Consider the following 20,617-nt stretch of genomic DNA (forward strand, 5'->3'; position numbering starts at 1 on the left):
CCTGACTTTTTCAGAATGTTTCTGTACATGAAACATCAATAGCCAGGAAGGATCAACATGTAACTGGCCACATTTCTCGTGAAAATATTGGGAGTATTTCTCCACAATGACCCTCCTTTTCTCTGAATAAATGCCAGCTGCTCTCTGCCTTTGAGGTCTTTATAATTACCCTCTTTGGGAGGTTGTTTGACTCTCTAGAATTGAAGGATAAAAATTTTAAAATTTGTTACTCAAGATACAGAAATCTGGGACTTACTTTCATATCTCCATACCTTATCTACACCTGTCTTTATTTCTCCAATAATTATAAGCAGAAAAAAATGAACAATGATATGACTCATAGGAATAATATTCTCCAAGTAAATTGAATAATTAATAATTAATAGAGATGTTATGCCACTATTTACCCAATCGTGTGCTTTTAATACCTGTTACTAAGAACATTTAATAAAGTAGAATAGTTTGATATCTGTGACATGATGATTCCATACAGAACAGTGTTAGCACATTAATACTTACTTTTATTTAGTAAAAAAAAAGCATATATGGGCTGGGGATGTGGCTCAAGCTATAGTGCACTTGCCTGGCATGCATGTGGCCTGGGTTCGATCCTCAGCACACATACAAACATGTTGTGTCCATTGAAAACTAAAATAAATAAATAAATATTAAAATATTATTTTAAAACGCATATATAATGTGAAAAAAGTAGTTCAAAGTCCATAGGATAGTCTCAACAACATCAACAGATTAAAATCTCTGAGGCTGGGGCTGTAGCTCAGCAGTAGAGCACTCAGAGCCAGCCTCAGTGAAAGATTTACTAGGCAGCTCAGTGAGATCCTGTCTCTACATAAAATAGGGCTAGGAATGTGTCTCAGTGGTTGAGTGTTCCTGGGTTCAATCTTAATCATCCCCCCCACAAAAAAAGAATGACTAGGTCACTCTTTCATGGAGGTTCAAAAATGTAGAACTAGTATAGAATAAGTGTTATGGACCAAGCTCTGGAGTGGATGGGCATACATTTGAATCCAGGCTTTTATACATATTATAGATTTGATGTTGATCTACTGATGGAATATTTCCTACACAAGGCATGTATGTGCATTAATTCAAGTGTCTGAAATAGTAGATAAATATTTTAAATAATATGCAGCCACTTATTGAACAATAACAGTCATCAGAAAATCATGCATATGAAGCTAGATAATTTCAGGACTCTTTAGAATGTGTAGATGTATAAGGCAAGATAGTAAGAGAAACAATAAAAGTGAAACATTCATGAACTTGGGATGCCATTTAAAAATCTGAGGTGAATGTTGGTCCTTAATCTGACTTCCATAACAAGACCCCTACAGCACAAGTATTAAAAATCCAGAATCAATAAATGGGATAGATTCAACCTAAAAACTGCTTCTTAGCAAAAGAAACAATCATGTGTAGAGAGAACCTACAGATTTGTATAAAGTCTTTACTACATGTACCTCAGATAAAGCATTAATCTCTGGGGAATATAAAGAACTCAAAACTTAACAAAAAACCCAATTAACAAATGGGCTAAATAACTTGAAAGATACTTGTCAGAAGAAATATAATCCATTACCAAATACTTGAAAAAAATTTCAACACAAATAGCAATTGGAATGATGTAAATAAAAATTACATTAAGATTTTATCTCACTTCAGGCAGAATGGCAATCATCAATACATGAGTCAACAATAAATGTTGGTGAGGATGTGGAGGAACATGAACACTCACACATTGCTCATGGGACTGACTGCAAATTTGTGCAACCACCATGGAAAGCAGAATGGAGACGCCTTGCAAAACCAGAATGGAACCACCATTTGACCCAGCTTTTCCTCTCATCGGACTATACCCAGAGGACTTAAAAAGAGCATACTACAAGGGTACAGCTGCACCAGTGTTTATAGCAGCACAATTCACAACAGCTAAATCACAGAACCAACCTAGGTGTTCTTCAACAGATGAATGCATCAATATAATGTGATTATATACATATTCCCCCCACTAATTGAATATTACTTAATTTTAAAGATGAATGAAACTGTGGTATTTGGTGGTAAATGGATGGAGTTGGAGAATATCATGCTAAGTGAAATAAGCCCCCCTCCCAACACACACAGGAACACAGAGGCTAAATGTTTGCTCTGATAAGTTGATGCTAATTCATAATGGGGGGTAGGGAAGAATAGTTTCTTTAGATTAAGTAGAGAGGAGTGCAGGCAGGGGAGGGGATATGGGGATAGGAGGGTAGTAGAATGAAACAGACATTACATATAATACATAATATATATGGAAGATAAACCACTCAACAAGGGAGGAGGAGAGAATAGAAATTCAGTGGATTAGACGAAGTTGGAATGAAAGGAAGAAAAGGGAAATAGGAATAGAAATGACAGTATGATGAATCAGACACAACTTTTCTATGTTCATATATAAATACACCACCAGTGAAGATCCACACAGTGTACACCTCAAGAATGGAATGCTAACTAAAATATTACCCCATGTATGTACAATATGTCAAAATTTGTTCTACTGTCATGTATACCAATAAAAGAGTAAGAAATTTTAAAAATGGTAAGGGAAAATTTGTATACAGAGAAGGTTTGTGAGTTAAAACTCTTCAATAAATTCTAATGTCATTAAGGTAAAATACAATTATAAAAGACTACCTGACTCCATACAAAATAAGAATGGTAAATAGGATTGCCCAAGTCAATCTGTGCAACTATGTATAATCACAAAATTTATGATTTGCAACTCTTTTCTATTTGTTTCAAAAGCAGCGCAAGAGCAATACTTGCAAGTTGAGCAGAGAGGAAATATTACATAGCATTGTTATGAATACTATTAATAGTGCTGTGTGCACTCAAAGAAAGCATTCTCAATTTCCTCCCTCATGCAATAAAAATCATGCAGTTGAAAGATATGCTAGTTACTGATGACATATCCATGTGTTTGTGACATTAAGTATATGGGCAGCTGCTCACCTTGTCAGGTCAGGTCCAATAGATAAGGAAGACATTCTCTTCACACCAGACAGTGTTTCTTTGAGTAATACTATGAAAGCAAGAGAGAAAGCAAAAGTAACAGATACAGGCAACTATATTGCCAGACTAGGAAAACCCCCACACTGAACCTATGGAATAAGGAGTCCCAAATAGCTTTTTAGGGTCCTGACTGGGAAGTGCTGGGCAGAGCATCCTCTCCACAGGTGAGAGTCTGAAGTTTTGTTTTAACTTCTATTTAATGTGTGGAAGAATAAATACAAGTTAGAACAAAGAAAGCTTCAAACACCTTGCATGACCTAGTGATCCCATGAAGAATACTATGTCCTCCCAAGAACAGGTCAGATCCCAGAGGAGGGAGTGACAGCCATGAGATGAGTAAATAAATTGGGGTTCCAATGAGTGAGCCACGGAGCCAAATGTATTAATAAATTGGCATTCTTTAGCTGTTAAATCAAGGATATGCAGACTTATGCAGGCATATGGAAAGGGAAGATCTTTAGTATTTTCCTTAGACCCCCAGTACTTAAACTTCGATCTGGACAATACAAATAGTTAAAACTCATATGTAAAATTAAGCCAGTCTTCTGCATAAAATAATGTGGAATTAAGCATGAAACCTAGAGATTTACTCTTTAGAATAAAGAATGGTGTGAATATTATTCTACTAGAATTTATATTATATTTCAATATTTATTTTACCAAATTAAGTTAAATGGAATGTTTGTGGGTGGTGTTTTGTTGACCAAAAGGCTCACATATGAAGAGAATATTGTGTTTTTACTTTTTGAACAGGACTTGTAGATTAGAGTCTAGAGGTTTATTTCAATCAAAATTGTGTTTTTCTCTCTCTGTGGTGTTATGGCCTCCTGGAACTGTAAGATCTGAAGAGGGACAGGATTAATTTATAGTATCTTATAATTACTGGTTTGCAGAGGGGTCTGGGAGACCATGACACATGATATCTATCATATAATCCAAAGAAGATAACAAACATTATATTGGAAGTTATTAAATAGAACAAAATGGTCTACAAAATCAAAACATATAATGAAATGAAAAATGTGGGGGCATAAATGCTCCTATAGTATGTCTTTTTCTTTTTACAGTCATCATTTTACATGTTTCTGGTTACACTTTTCTACTGGGTATCCAAGACTAAAGAGGTAGTCCTATATTGGGATGTTTTTCCTAAACTTAAGGTCAGTCCAGTCTCCTCAGTGATGAATGTAATGGATTCATGAGAAACTGCATGGTTTCTTCAGTGCAAGAGTCAGGATGGGCCTATGGACCATATTGTTTTCCCCAGAAAACATTGAGACCATTTTGCCTTTCAGCAACCCTCCTTTATTATCTGAATAAGAGGTTGGCGCCTAGTCTTTGGGTCTTTTTCATCTCCCCAACTGGGAGCTTGAATAACTCTCCAGAGTTGTAGATCCCTTAGGGAGTACTGCAACTCTATATGGTGAAATGTTAGACTCATAATTGAAACTAGGCATATCTGGGCATTATTTTAGTATCCCTAGGTCCTTCCTATAACTGCCTTAATTTTTCCATAATCACAAACAAGAGAGTATATAATTTACATAAATAATATTCCCCAAATAAAACTTGATTAAACATATGAAATAATTAATGGAGACGTTATAGCATTATTTACCCAATAGAATGTTTTACTATTGCATCTATCCATTATCAAAGGGAATAGTGAGAGATGTGTGACCTAATAGGATCATTAAATTCACGACAAGGTTAACATTAAGAAATTCACACTTTATTTAGTAACAAGTTGCATCCGTAATGAAATATAAGTAAAAAATGCTCTGTAAAACAGGAATGGTGGAGCATGCCTGTGACCCTAGGGACGTGAGAAGATTTTCAAGTTCAAAGCCAGGCTCCATAACTTAGTGAGGCCCTACAGAACTTCATAAACCCTATTTATAAAAAAAATATGAAAAATAAGATCTGGGGATGTGGTTTACTAATTAAGTGCCCCTAAGTTTAAATACAAAAATAAAAACTAAAAATTTTAAATTTCATATAAATCTTAAGAGACTTCTGAAATAATCAACTCTGAGAATTATGTTTTCTGCAGTTGTGAAAAATGAGACTCTTTAGTAATTGTTGATTTATACTGAAATTATATCCTTTTAGGGATGCACTATTCTATACTTGTATTTCCTTATTTCTACATTATCAGCTAAAGATATTAAGAAAATTTTCATAAAATTTCAAAAGCAAATTACCCATTTACTACATTTAAATAATTTTTTCCTTTCCTAGGTCCCAAATACTTCAAGGGATGGGCTATAAATAAGAAATTTACTACAATCTTTATATTTGTCAAGATGTTTTGGTAATATTTAGCTGTTATCTAAGGTACACACTTTGGACAAATGCTACTACATATTTGCTATATTTTGCTATATTTCAGGTCAGAAATTGAAAAATGTCAGAAACTTGAATACAGTCTTGGACACATTCTTTGGGTTTCTATAAGCTATAAATCCTCCAGTGTTTTAAAAATGTTGGATCAATGGCCAAAAGCTTCGCAAAAATTTTTCCGCATGTCCTCTCACTTGTATGAATTCTGAGGTGCTGAGTAGCGTGTGAACAACTGTTGGAGACTCTGTCACCTATTTTGTACTTGTACAATTTCTGTGCTATCATATCTCTGGTATGAAATAGTGTTGAACTACTGTGAAATAAGGTTTGATTCATCATTAAAGACACTGATGCAATGTGTAAAACTTCTCTGCAGTATAAAATCTATAATGTTTAGTAAGATTGATCTTCAATTTTAAAAGCTTTGCCATTCTTCACATTTATAGAACTTCTCTCTAGTATGGGTTCTCTGGTGTCAAGCAAGTCATGATTTCTGATTAAAATCTTTGCCACATTCTCTACATTTGTAGGGCTTCTCTCCAGTGTAAATTCTCTGAGTAAGTGATGCTTTGTGATGAAAACTTTGCCACATTCTTTATAGTTGTAGGGCTTCTCTCCAGTGTGGATTTGTTGGTGCTGAGTAAGTGATAATTTTTTACTGAATCTCTTGCCACACAATTTACATATGTAGGGCTTTTCTCCAGTATGAATCCTGTTGTGGCGAACGAGATGTGAGTTTGTATTAAAACTCTTGCCACACTCTTTACATTTGTAGGGCTTCTCTCCAGTGTGGATTTTCTGGTGCCGAGTAAGTGATGATTTTTGACTGAAACTCTTGCCACACAATTTACATCTGTAGGGCTTTTCTCCAGTATGGATTCTGTTGTGGCTATAGAGCAGTGAGTTTTTATTAAAACTTTTGTCACACACTTTACATTTATAGGGCTTCACTCCAGTATGAATACTTTTGTGCCAATTACACTGTGTGACGCTATTAAAAGCCTTGCCACATTCTTTACAGCTGTAGGGCTTCTCTCCAGTGTGGATTTGCTGGTGCTGAGTAACTGATGATTTTTTTATTAAAACTCTTGCCACACACTTGACATTTGTAGGGCTTCTCTCCTGTGTGAATCCTGTTGTGGTGATCAAGATTTGAGTTTCTATTAAAACTCTTGCCACACACTTGACATTTGTAGGGCTTCTCTCCAGTATGAATCCTGTTGTGGCGATTAAGCTGTGAGTTTGCATTAAAACTTTTGCCACACACTTTACATTTGTAGGGCTTCTCTCCTGTATGAATCCTGTTGTGGCGATTAAGCTGTGAGTTTGCATTAAAACTTTTGCCACACACTTTACATTTGTAGGGCTTCTCTCCAGTATGAATTCTCTGGTAATTTTTAAGGCTTGGTTTTTGACTAAAAGATTCAAAAAGTTGTTCACATATGTGGGGCATCACTCCAGTGTGTGTCCACTGGTTACAAATAAGACTGGAGCTTTTATTAGAAGTTTGGTCACGTTCTTTGCATTTACATGGCATATCACCTGTATGAACACTGTGATGTTGAGTAAAGTTTTTGAGGGTCTTGCATTCTTCACATGGGAAGTTCTTCTCTGCAGAATAAATTTTTTGGTGTTGAGTAAGAGTTGAAAACTTTTTAAGGCTTTCCCACACTTTTTACATTTACCTGTCTTTTCTACAGTATAAATCCTCTGATGCTTAACAAGTTCTAACCTTTCACTAAAAGGTTTCCACATTCTTTAAATTTATAGGGTTTTTCACTGTCATAGTATCTACTGTGTTTAAAAGATGTTGAGCAAGCCGATTCTTTGATATATTCTTTAAACTTATACAGCTCTCTTTCTCTATAAATTCTCTTGAATTGAGCAAGCTCTGCACTGTGATTAAGAGCCCTTTCACATACCTTACACTTGCAAGTTTTGTTTTGACTATGAACATTTGGATGAGTAATAGTTCCTGAGCACTGAAGCAAGACTTTCCCACATTTTTCATCTTCGTAAATTTCCTTTAGAAAATGACTAGGAGTTTCTCTATATTCATAATTTTTATCACCAATATAAATATACTGGTAATTACTCAGGGTAGAAAAATGGCTAATGGTGTTACTTATAGCATTATATATAGTGCACTTTCCAGAAATCTGTATCAGAATTGTCATTGAGCAATAGTGGGGAAGTAGGAACCTTTCTACAATTCTTAATATTGTCTATTTGGGCACAAGGACAAATTACTCTTTAGTTTCAGAAAATGGTCATTTTGTAAAGAAACTCTCAAAATATCACTTTTAGAAATATCTTCTCTGTGCAAATGTTTGACTGGAAGTTTAACTCAGTGCTACATTTATAATTGGGCAAGTTAAAAACTGTTGCATGGACCCGATTTCAAATTTTCCATATTTCCTTTCACTTCAAAATTGGCTGTGGATATATTCTTAAAGACACACACAGCTCCTCAAAAGTAATTGGAATAGACTGAATTTTTTTTCAGCTATTAATTGTTCCTGGTGTCTTTTGACCATAAAATTTTTATCATAAATAGGAACTAGTAATTAGTTTTGTCCATTATAATACGATTTTTTAAACTTTACTCTCACCTATATTTTCCCATTGTTTTCTTAGTTGTAAATAGTCAAGATCACACTTTCCATATCTTCTCTCTCTCTCTTTTATTCCCTGCTCTGTTGACATTTCTTGAGGATGATGAGAAGTCATGGCTGAAATAAAAATAATAATCATGTTTACGTACTGTACTGGGCTGAGTATATTTTGCAAACATAGGAAATTACAACAATATAGGGAGTAGGGTATTAAATCTAAGCCCACTGTTAATGCAGAAATATATAAATCAAATAAAAATGTACACAGAAAATTACTTTGAGAACATTTAAAATCATCTTAGTGTTCACAGTATCCGAGATGAGTACCTTACTATGGAGAGTAATATATTAGAGGAAAATACATGTGTTACGCAAAGCCTTTCCTCCTTAACAATATATTTTAAAAATCTACCAATTTTCTGTTTCATTAAAAAAGAAAAATATGAAACATGTGAATATTTGGGGACTGGTCAAAAAGGGGTTCCTGCTTACCAACAGAAATAAATATGGCTAAATCTACTGTAAGAATAACAAGTTATGAATTACTCAAAGGGAATAGTAAATTATCATTTAAAAGAAGTTTACTGAACTAAATAAACACACAAAAAATAGAACAAAATGTAGTCAAGAATTGTTAACAGAAATAAGCAGAAAATGCATGTTTAAAGACTTTATTTAGAAAATGTCTGAAAGAGTCATGGGTGTACATAGTAACATAGAAGGTTGAGCCAGTAGGATCAAAATTTCAATTCCAGCCTAAGTAAAATATACAAAGTTGTAGTTCTCTTTCCAATACTAACAAATGCATCTCAGAGAATAAAAAAATAAAACATCCAAGCAGCTCAATCAAGTTGTAAAGACTCAAAGCAGGTTTTAATCTAAGTTTTAAAACTTATAGAGAATATTCAGAGCATCCAAGTGAAAAAGATGGGTCACCTAGAAATGTGTAACTATATAATTGTGAAATCCTTAATCAAAACCCCAAAACACAGTAAGAAATTCAGGGCTATTTTCAAGAGATGCAAGAATAAAATTATCAACAAAGACATTATATTCACAGCTATTATCTTCCAAAATAGAAGGAAAATAAAGACTTTAAAGATATGAATGCACACATTATTCATCAACACTAGATCTGTTCTCCACAAAGTACAAAAGGTAATCCTTCATACTGAAATCTAAGTGTGCACAGCAACACCAGTCATTTGAAATTCTAAACATTTCTTGGCACAAACAATTCTATTTTATTGTAATGATGGGTCACAAGACATAATTTTGCAAAAGAAATTGAAATACAAGAGCATAAAAACAAAACTGTTAATAGGCATATATACCTGTAACGATAATATAGCATTGAAAAGACTAATACATTGAATTGTTAATAAGGTGAAATCAAGTTGATACTTATACAAAGTATGAGTAGAAGATTCTTCATTTTAAATATTTTTTGTTGGCAAATTCAAGATTAAAAAATTCTGATGAAAAGAAGCCTTTGCTATCTAAATTAACTCTAAAAATTAAAACTGTATGTAGTCCACAGGATACACTAAATCTAAGGACACACACATACTGAAAGCAAAAGGATATAAAAATGACACATTCAAAAGTAATGAAACAAAACCTGGGCTGTCTAAATTATAGTACACAAAACATAGTTTAAGACAGTTATAAGATAGAAGATGTTTTAAATTTTAAAAAGCCTTTGAAAACAGGCAAAATTGAGGAAAAAAATAAAAACTTTCCCTAGGTTCTGAATTAAGAGTAAATACATTCACAATGTACATCCTGCTTCCCAATAACACAAAGAAAAGATTGAGAGAGTTGAATTAAAACAAAGAATCACTGCCATCCTAGGAGACATCAATCCTTACTTACTGAAATGGGAAATACAGTGAAGCAAAATGGTAATTGCAAAGCATAAGACTGTGAAAATATTTTGAAACTATTGGACTTATAGAATCCCTGTTCTTAATCACAAGTGGGATATTATGATGGATAGACCAATTTTATGTATTAAAACAAAGGTTAATAAGTATTTAAGTGATAGTTATTTTGTAACCAACATGGAATAAAAGTTTGTATCAAAAGCAATAGGAATGTTCAAAAACCCCTAAGTATATGTCAGTTGATTGAACACTCTTGAACATTCTGTTGTTCAAGAATTGAAAAATAAAATTAAAAGATGTTTATACTACTTAAAGTTAACTAGAGTCTCCAGCTAATATGCAGTAAACTCCCGTTGTTGTTGTTGTTTGCAGAGAAATCTATCCTTTATATTTTATGAATATCCCCTAAAACACAAATAAAATTAGAATATTTCCATGCAAAAAAATATACTGAAACTTATAGCATTCAATTGTAAATGCAGGCATGGATTCAGGTAAACGGAGTTCTGAGTGAGTGTGGTAATAAGCCCCCACATCAATAGCAAATTGAAAACTTTCACACCAGTATTCTTACACTATTATTCAATAGAACCATCATGGAGGATGCAAACCAAATATCCCTTGAAAAGAACAGATGAGCCAATTTGGAATATAGAAACTATAGAACTTTGAAGGCAAAGAATTTATTCTAAATATATATTTTACAAAATGTATGTACACTAAGTTAACTGAAATATGTCACAGAAAGAATACTGCAGAATCCTACGAATATGACATCTCTAAACTAAAAAAGAAGCTTTCTGAACAAAAGAGAATGGTTTTGTGATGGGGAGAAATAAATGAGCCCTTGCTTCCTAGGAATTGATTTTTTTTCAGATGTAAACCTTTTAGAGACACATTGCATGACAATTTGAATTAATTTACTGAACTGTATATTTAAAGTTTTGGAGACAGTTTTATTTTGTGGTTTTGATTGCAATGAAAATTACAAACAACACATAAAAGAGAATTGCAACATTTTTCAAAGCTACATTTCAAATAATGTGGTCTTTATCCTATAATTAAGAACAAACTCATCAATGAACAAATGATGGTCAAGCATGTAATCTCAGCTACTAGGAAGTCTGAGGCAGAAGAATTGCAATTTCAAGACATGCTCAATAACTTAGAACCTCTTTCCAATTATGAGTGAAAAAGAGCTTGGGGTGTAGTTCAGCATTTGAGTATCACTGACATCAATCCCCATTACATTTACATATAGAAAATTTCAATTTCTATGTACATGAGCAGAATGCAAAGCCAATCAAGATAAAATACGAAATTCATAGACAAAAGAGGCTTAATATTTATACAAGCAAAACCACATATAACATTATTGGCAAAACAAACAAGAGCATGCATATCTTAGTTTGTGAAGCAATTAACTGATACGAGGAAGCCCAGTCTATAACATGGAACCTACTGTACACAATTTAAAAAAAAAAAAAAAAACAACCAAATTGTAAATATCCACAGATGTATTATTCTACAAATCCTTTTATTCAACTACAACTTACACCATCTCTCAAAAGAGATGTCCATCTTGACATTCATTTATGGCAGATAATTTCACAGAAAATCCATTACACATATTCAGAAAGAAATCTGATAAGGAAATTTTATTGAAAAAAAATGTACAAATAATATTAGAGAAACTGAGTTATGATAGTAATGTATTACAATGGGTTGACCTAGAGGTCTCCAGAAATGTGCAAATCTTTCCTGCAATTAATGGAAGAGGGGCTGGAGTTGTAGACTGTGGTAGAGTGCTTGCCTAGCACACATGAGGCCCTAGGTTTGATCCTCAGCACAACATATGAATAAATGGGAAACTCATTAACAACTAAAAAAAATATTTTAAAAATTACGGAAGACCTGTCAGATAATATTGACACTCACAAGACAAGGGGAGTGTTTTGTTGTTAATTTGCATGTACAGAGACATTACTGGAGGAAAAGCAGGAGACTAGATAATTTTACAACCCAAAACACAGGACAGGTCCTTCTATGATAACAAGAGAAAGATATCAAGGCTTCTCAAAAATCTTTTATGCTAAATAATGCCTCAATCAACCTTTTTGAATTTAGGCTTCCTCCTTTACCTCTACTATGTCCTCTGCTATATGTGGGCCACAGTATTTGACATCAGTGCATTCCTCTAAGTCAACCATATGTCAAGTGAAGAATATATATCATGCCAACCAAGGAAAACATTAAGGATGAAAGAAATGTCATTAACATTTTCTTGTCAGCACCAAGAATTACCCCATCGTTTTATTGAAAGCATGAATCTGAAACTCATTCTTATGTTAAAGTTCCCAAAAGATATATGTCAAGGGAAGAAATCTAAATAATGATAATTAGGAATTTGGAAGGAAAGTTATGCTCACCCACAAAGACTAGGTTGCTGTAGTTCTCCAATATCACTTCTCTATACAAATTCTGCTGAGCAGGATCCAGGCATTCCCATTCCTCCTCAGAGAAATCAATGGCCACATCTCTGAATGTCAATGGCTCCTGAAATAAAAATTGGTAGATCAATAGCACATGGACCAAACCATTATTCAGTTTTAGTTTGAATTAAGAGTTAGTAGAACTGACTGTTGTGCAGGAGAATGACTTTATTTATGTAATAAGATACTTTCCAGTATCTAATTCAGAGGAAAATACATAAGTCCAAACACAGTATATCTATTCCATATCAGAGTGAAGTGAAGGATATATACCATAATCCAAGCAGTGAATAAAAGCCCAACTCCTAAATTTTCTGCCATCAGTGAATGTGAAATCTGGTGGACATTCCAGATCCAAATAAGACTTGTCAAAGATATTCTCATATGGTGATTGTGCCCAAGAAAATTTAAAAAGAGTGGTTAAAAAACGCTTTTTAAAACAGTCTGGTAGTTATTCTCTCTGCTTTGTATCTGTGATAGATTGAACTCCCTGATACAATTAGTATCAAGTATCAGCTATGACACATTCCCAATGTGTAAAATATTCATAAAATATTAATGTTTGGATACATGTGAAGTGATACTTCCACCTTGTGAAAAGACAAACTTGAAATATTTCAAGTTCTATAAGAAGTTCAACGAGTGGATACATTTGGTACAATAGAGGCCCACACAGCAGCACATATGTGTTCAAAAGACTTGGGCAATGAAATGGTTAATAAAAGAAAAAAAGACCTTTCAATATAATTGTAATGGAAAAATAATGATGACAATAATTTACTTAAAACTCATACAACCAAGTAAATATAACGAAGGAAAATGATAACTTTGAGAAATGCATAATAAAATTGTTAGTCATAAAAGAGTCATAGGTCTGTCCTCTCTGTGTGCAAAAGGAAGATGAGATCAGTAAGACACACCAGAAGTGTCCACACAGGTTTTCCACGTGGGAACTCCATATGTGGATGGATCCTGATTACTTAAACATAGCTACTTTGTTGGAAGAATTACCTTGACATCAGAGCACAATCACCCCATCTACACAAATGACCAATTAAGAATCTTCAATAGCAAATAGTTAAATACTTGAGCTAATGGGAATTGTATGATATCAAGATTTTATGAAAGGAACCACAACGAGACAAATCAGGTTAGTAGATGATTATAGTCACTGTTCACAAAAAGCAAAATATTAAATTCCTGACATGTTAGGATAAATATATTTTACAAACTGCAGAGCACTCCCACTGTAACACTGTAACCTTCTGTGACTCATTCCTAAGCAGTGAGTGAGGCAATTCTGGGCAGCTAAGAAAAGTCCACACACCTCAGATCCCTTTTGCAAAGAAACCAAATGCTGTCTTCCAGAGTCACAATTCTCACCAGTCAACAGACACATAGCTGGAGTCACTTTAAGGTCCTCACCTACAATTTCCTTGAAAATTTATTTTTCTTAAAGAAAATGTGTGAAATTTCAGAAAATCAACCAAATTTCTAACCTTTGGTCATCAAAGAATTTATGTTGTGGGGCTCTAGTTGTGGCTCAGTGGCAGAGCACTTGCCTAGCATGTGAGGCACCAGGTTTGATCCTCAGCACCACATATAAATAAAGAATAAAGGTAGATTTTTTTTAAAGAACATATTTTTGACACTGGTTGGCACAATTGTCACTAGTACATGTCTGAAACTTGCAGTCTTTCATTTCTGATGCCACTTATAAGTCCCAGAACGTCATCTACATGGCTAATCAACTTCCTGTACACTAGGGGACCCTACAACTACAAAACATAGAAAGGAGCATTCAACATTAAGATATTAGTTATCTACAACTCTAACGAATGAATTTAACACAACAACAATAAAATCATAAAAACTTATTGCACAAATATAAAAAAAATGTCTTCTAAAGGATATATGGGGGAAGGCAGGCATACAGAATGGTCAACAATTCTGTTGAATAAGTTTACAGGACTGAAATATCTGATGCTGAGATTTACTATGATCTTACAGTAAACAAAAAGGTGAGATATGTGGCAAGGAGTATACAAACAGATTAATGGCATAGAACTGAAAACCTAGAAATAAACTGAAAAAACACACTGGAGAAGATATAATATTTTAATGAATTATGAATTCATTGGCATCTGTATGCAAAAAAAATGAATTAGACACAGAACTTACAACATTTAAAAAGTGAAATTCTTAATCTGAAAGAAAATATTAAACTTGTAGCTTATGTCAGACAACATAGCAGAAATTCTATGTCTTTGTCCTTGACATGAACATTCAAAGCCAGAAGCAGGATCTATAAATGAGAAAGTTAATACACTTTTACTCTGTTGAAAACTTTTCTGTATTTTGAAGTATGTTACTAACTGAATTAGAAGAATTAGAAGAAACTGGATGAAATATTTGCCAAATATTTGTATGATGAAGGTCTAGAATAATATATATATACACACACACACACACACACACACACATACATACATACATACAATGAGCTCTTAAAACTCGGCAAAAGGTACTGGAGTTTCTACCATGTATGAGGTACTGGGTTTCATCTTCAGTGCCACATATAAATTAATAACAGATGTCCATTGATAACTAAAGATTTAAAAAAAAACACTGAGCAAATAAACAACCAGTTTAAAAATGGGTAGTATCACATATAATGTTATTAGAAACTCATAAGGAACAATATTAAGAACAATACAATTAGAAAATATAATAAATATATACAGATCCATGGAGATAAAATTTGTTTATGTCTGTTTTTCTATAGATTTTTATATATGTACATAGATAGATTTATAATTATATGAAATAATGCATATTTACACAGTTTAAGCATATATCTTTAAAAATCTTTATTACAATGAGTCATATAATGAATGAATTATATGACATAATAAATTATATTTCATTAATTATATGTAATTTATGCATAAGTAAAGAATAACCTGTAAGGTTTTCACTTACAAAGACATTTACACAATAATATTTTATGAAGCTATGGTTGTAGTTAAGTGGTGCAGAATTTGCTCAGCTTGTGCAAGACTTTGGGTTTGATTACCAGCAGCACAAAAACAAATGCAATAGTTTCCAGTAATATAGTGACATTTAGCAGATATTTCATGACTCTATTCTAAGATATTTTGTTGGAAAACCACAGAATTCAGTGGCTTCTATGTCTCCTACATATAGTAGAAACTTCTATGTCTGAAAAGTTCTACTTGAAACATTTTTTACCAATCCCCCTTAATTTCTAATATCATTAAGTTCAAACAATCAATGATGAGCCTAATGTACCATAAGCCTAATTTTTATTTAAACTTTCCTTTTTTTTTTACTTTTCTTACGTATCTACTAAGTGCAAAGCATTATTTATTTCGATGTTCATAAAATCACCATATTATTCCTCCTGTTCATTCACCATGATTCCAAGAACTCTAGCTGAAATGTACGTACTTCCCCCTTAGGGAATCTAGACTGATAGCCCTGCCCTGGATGAGCCCATGTATCAATACATTCTTAAAATTCAAAGCCATAAAGAACAAATCGCTATGCATATTATCTTTCTAAAGCTTGTTGTCTAGTGAACAAAAACAGTATTAAAATTTACATAAAAATCTAAAAAAATGTAAGAAAACAGGTTTTAAAATGTCAAGGGATGCAAAAATTAAAAATAATTCTTTGCGAGAATGTAAATGGGTGTTAGAAAGAACTTATTTTTAATGTATAAAAATATCAGAAACTGAGGCAGTCAGCGGCCACCATCCGGGAAAGCTGAAGGATACACCGCCACTCTCCTTCAGAGTGCGACATCAAAACAGGTCGGTGTCATTCAGCTCACCCCCCAGACAGCGGGAATTCGCATAAAATCTCTCCTAGGCTTGCCGGGAGAGGGAGCATCAAGCTGAGCCTCCATACAGACTAGGGGGAAACCAGAGACACCTGACCTCCAACCCCTCCTCCCAGTAGCAGCCAAAAGGAAACCTGGCTAGCCAGCGCTGGGGGAGGGGCAAGCAGAAAAAATCAAAGTGATAGAGTGCCAGGGATCCCAGCAGCCTGCAGCAGGGCCCCGGAGATCCAGGCCAACTGATTCGCGTGGCCTGCCCTGCGGCTACAGAAGGCGTGGCGCCTCAGTGAAGCCATTGATTGGCAAGCAGGGAGGTTAGGGAAGGCCATTAGGTGGAATCCCACCAGCCAAGCCCACACGGACCCTTGGGCCGGGCACGGGATCTCAGAAGGGGAAGAAAGTGGTACAGTCCCATCCCCCACAGCGGACACTCCGCCGAGGCAGTCAGCGGCCACCATCCGGGAAAGCTGAAGGATACACTGCCACTCTCCTTCAGAGTGCAACATTAAAACAGCGGACACTCCATCCAGGCAGTCAGCGGCCACCATCCGGGAAAGCTGAAGAATACACCACCACTCTCCAACAGCTTGCAACATCAAAACAGCCAGCAGCAGGACCCCGGAGATCCAGGCCAACTGATTCGCGCGGCCTGCCCCACAGCTACAGAAGGCGTGGCGCCTCAGAGAAGCCATTAATTAGCAAGCAGGGAGGTTAGGGACTGCCATTAGGTGGAATCCCGCCAGCCAAGCCCACCGCCCACGCCCGGAACAGGCCCAGCGACCTGCCAGCATTGTAGTCACGACACCCCAATTGGAATAGGGACAGAGCAGAGCCGCCTTCCACTCCCGGAACAGGCCCAGAGAGCCGCCAGCGTGGTAGACACGTCACCCCAATCGGAGTAGGGGCACAGCCGCCGCCCGCACCTGCAAGGGAGACTTTTCAAGTATACAAGAGCAACATAAATAAATAGGGGGTAAATTTCAGAACACAACTGTTGCACCAAGCAGAAAGAAACGCGAGCAATATGAAAAGACAAGGAAAGAAAGGACCACAAGCAATGCAGGTCAACTCAACTTTAGAAGAGGTAATAGCTGCAACAGATGGAATATCAGATAAAGACTTCAGGATATATATGCTTCAGATGATCTGGAGTCTCAAGGAAGACATGAGACAGCAAAATCAGACAATGAAAGATCACATTGACAAACAAATCCAGGAAGTAAAAGATCAATTTCACAGGGAGATAGAGGTAATAAAAAACAAACAAATTGAAATTCTAGAAATGCAGGAAACAAGAAACTAACTTAAAAACTCAATTGAGAATACTACCAGCAGAGTAGATCACTTAGAAGAGAGAACATCAGACAATGAAGACAAAGTATTTCAACTGGAAAAGAACATAGACAGCTCAGCAAGTCTGCTAAGAAACCATGAGCAGAACATCCAAGAATTATGGGACAATATCAAAAGACCAAATTTAAGAGTCATTGGGATACAGGAAGGCACAGAGCTCCATTCCAAAGGAATAAACAGTCTATTCAGTGAAATAATACGAGAAAACTTCCCAGAATTGAAGATTGAGACAGAATCCCAAATCCTAGAAGCCTACAGGACGCCGAATGTGCAAAATCATAAGAGATCCACACCTAGACACATTATAATGAAGATGTCCAACATACAGAATAAGGAGAGAATTTTAAAAGCTGCAAGAGAAAGAAAGCAGATTACATTTAGGGGTAAACCAATCAGGATAACAGCTGATCTCTCAACACAGACTCTGAAAGCTAGAAGATCCTGGAATAACATATTTCAAACACTGAAAGACAATGGGCTCCAACCAAGAATCGTGTATCCGGCGAAATTAAGCTTCAGGTTAGAAGATGAAATTAAAACCTTCCACAATAAACAAAAGTTAAAAGAATTCGCAGCTAGAAAACCATCTCTTCAAAAAATCCTTGGCAAAACATTACAGGAAGAGGAAATGGAAAACAACATTGAAAACCAACAATGGGAGGTAGGACAGTAAAGGGGGGAAAGTAGTCAAAGAGGATAACAAATCAGGTTTAGTAACATCAATAAACAAATATGGATAGAAGAACAAACCATATCTCAATAATAACCCTAAATGTTAATGGCTTAAACTCACCAATTAAGAGACACAGGCTAGTAGAATGGATCAAAAAACAAGACCCAACAATATGCTGTCTACAGGAGACGCATTTGATAGGAAAAGATATACATAGACTGAAGGTGAAAGGTTGGGAAAAATCATATCACTCATATGGACCGCGGAAACAAGCAGGAGTGTCCATACTCATATCTAATAAAATAGATTTCAAGCCAAAGCTAATCAAAAGGGATATAGAAGGACACTTCATACTGCTCAAGGGAACCATACACCAACAAGACATAACAATCATAAATATATATGCCCCAAATAATGGTGCAGCTGTATTCATCAAGCAAACTCTTCTCAAGTTCAAGAGTCTAATAGACCAACATACAATAATCATGGGAGACTTCAACACACCTCTCTCACCACTGGACAGATCTTCCAAACAAAAGTTGAATAAGGAAACTATAGAACTCAATAACACAATTAACAACCTAGACTTAATTGACATATAAAGACTATACCACCCAACATCAAGTAGCTACACTTTTTTCTCAGCAGCACATGGAACCTTCTCAAAAATAGACCATATACTATGTCACAGGGCAACTCTTAGACAATACAAAGGGGTAGAGATAATACCCTGCATCTTATCTGATCATAATGGAATGAAACTGAAAATCAATGATAAAAGAAGAAAGGAAAAAGCAAGCATCACCTGGAGAATGAACAATAGGTTGCTGAGTGATCAATGGGTTTTAGAAGACATCAAGGAGGAAATTAAAAAATTCCTAGAGTTAAATGAAAACACAGACACGACATACCAGAATCTATGGGACACATTGAAAGCAGTTCTAAGAGGAAAATTCATTGCTTGGAGTTCATTCCTCAAAAAAAGAAAAAACCAACAAATAAATGATCTCATACTTCATCTCAAAATCCTAGAAAAAGAAGAGCAAAACAACAGCAAAAGAAGTAGAAGGCAAGAAATAATTAAAATCAGAGCTGAAATTAATGAAATTGAAACAAAAGAAACAATTGAAAAAATTGACAAAACTAAAAGCTGGTTCTTTGAAAAAATAAATAAAATTGACAGACCCTTAGCCATGCTAACGAAGAGAAGAAGAGAGAGAACCCAAATTACTAGCATACGGGATGAAAAAGGCAATATCACAACAGACACTTCAGAAATACAGAAGATAATCAGAAATTACTTTGAATCCTTATACTCCAATAAAATAGAAGATAGTGAAGGCATAGATAAATTCCTTGAGTCCTATGATCTGCCCAGATTGAGCCAGGAGGATATAGACAACCTAAACAGACCAATAACAATAGAGGAAATAGAAGAAACCATCAAAAGACTACCAACTAAGAAAAGCCCAGGACCGGATGGGTATACAGCAGAGTTTTACAAAACCTTTAAAGAGGAACTAACACCAATACTTTTCAAGCTATTTCAGGAAATAGAAAAAGAGGGAGAACTTCCAAATTCATTCTACGACGCCAACATCACCCTGATTCCGAAACCAGACAAAGACACATCAAAGAAGGAAAACTACAGACCAATATCTCTAATGAACCTTGACGCAAAAATCCTCAATAAAATTCTGGCGAATTGGATTCAAATACATATCAAAAAAATTATACACCATGATCAAGTAGGATTCATCCCTGGGATGCAAGGCTGGTTCAATATACGGAAATCAATAAATGTTATCCACCACATCAATAGACTTAAAAATAAGAACCATATGATCATCTCAATAGATGCAGAAAAAGCATTCGACAAAGTACAGCATCCCTTTATGTTCAAAACGCTAGAAAAATTAGGGATAACAGGATCATACCTCAACATTGTAAAAGCAATCTATGATAAGCCACAGGCCAGCATCATTCTGAATGGAGAAAAATTGAAGGCATTCCCTCTAAGATCTGGTACAAGACAGGGATGCCCTCTCTCACCACTTCTGTTCAACATAGTCCTCGAAACACTGGCCAGAGCAATTAGACAGTCAAAAGAAATTAAAGGCATAAAAATAGGAAAAGAAGAACTTAAATTATCACTATTTGCAGATGATATGATTCTATACCTAGCAGACCCAAAAGGGTCTACAAAGAAGCTATTAGAGCTAATAAATGAATTCAGCAAAGTGGCAGGATATAAGATCAACACGCATAAATCAAAGGCATTCCTGTATATCAGCGACAAATCCTCTGAAACGGAAATG

This window comes from Urocitellus parryii, chromosome 16, assembly GCF_045843805.1.
Source record: "Urocitellus parryii isolate mUroPar1 chromosome 16, mUroPar1.hap1, whole genome shotgun sequence".
NCBI classification, from domain to species: Eukaryota; Metazoa; Chordata; class Mammalia; order Rodentia; family Sciuridae; genus Urocitellus; species Urocitellus parryii.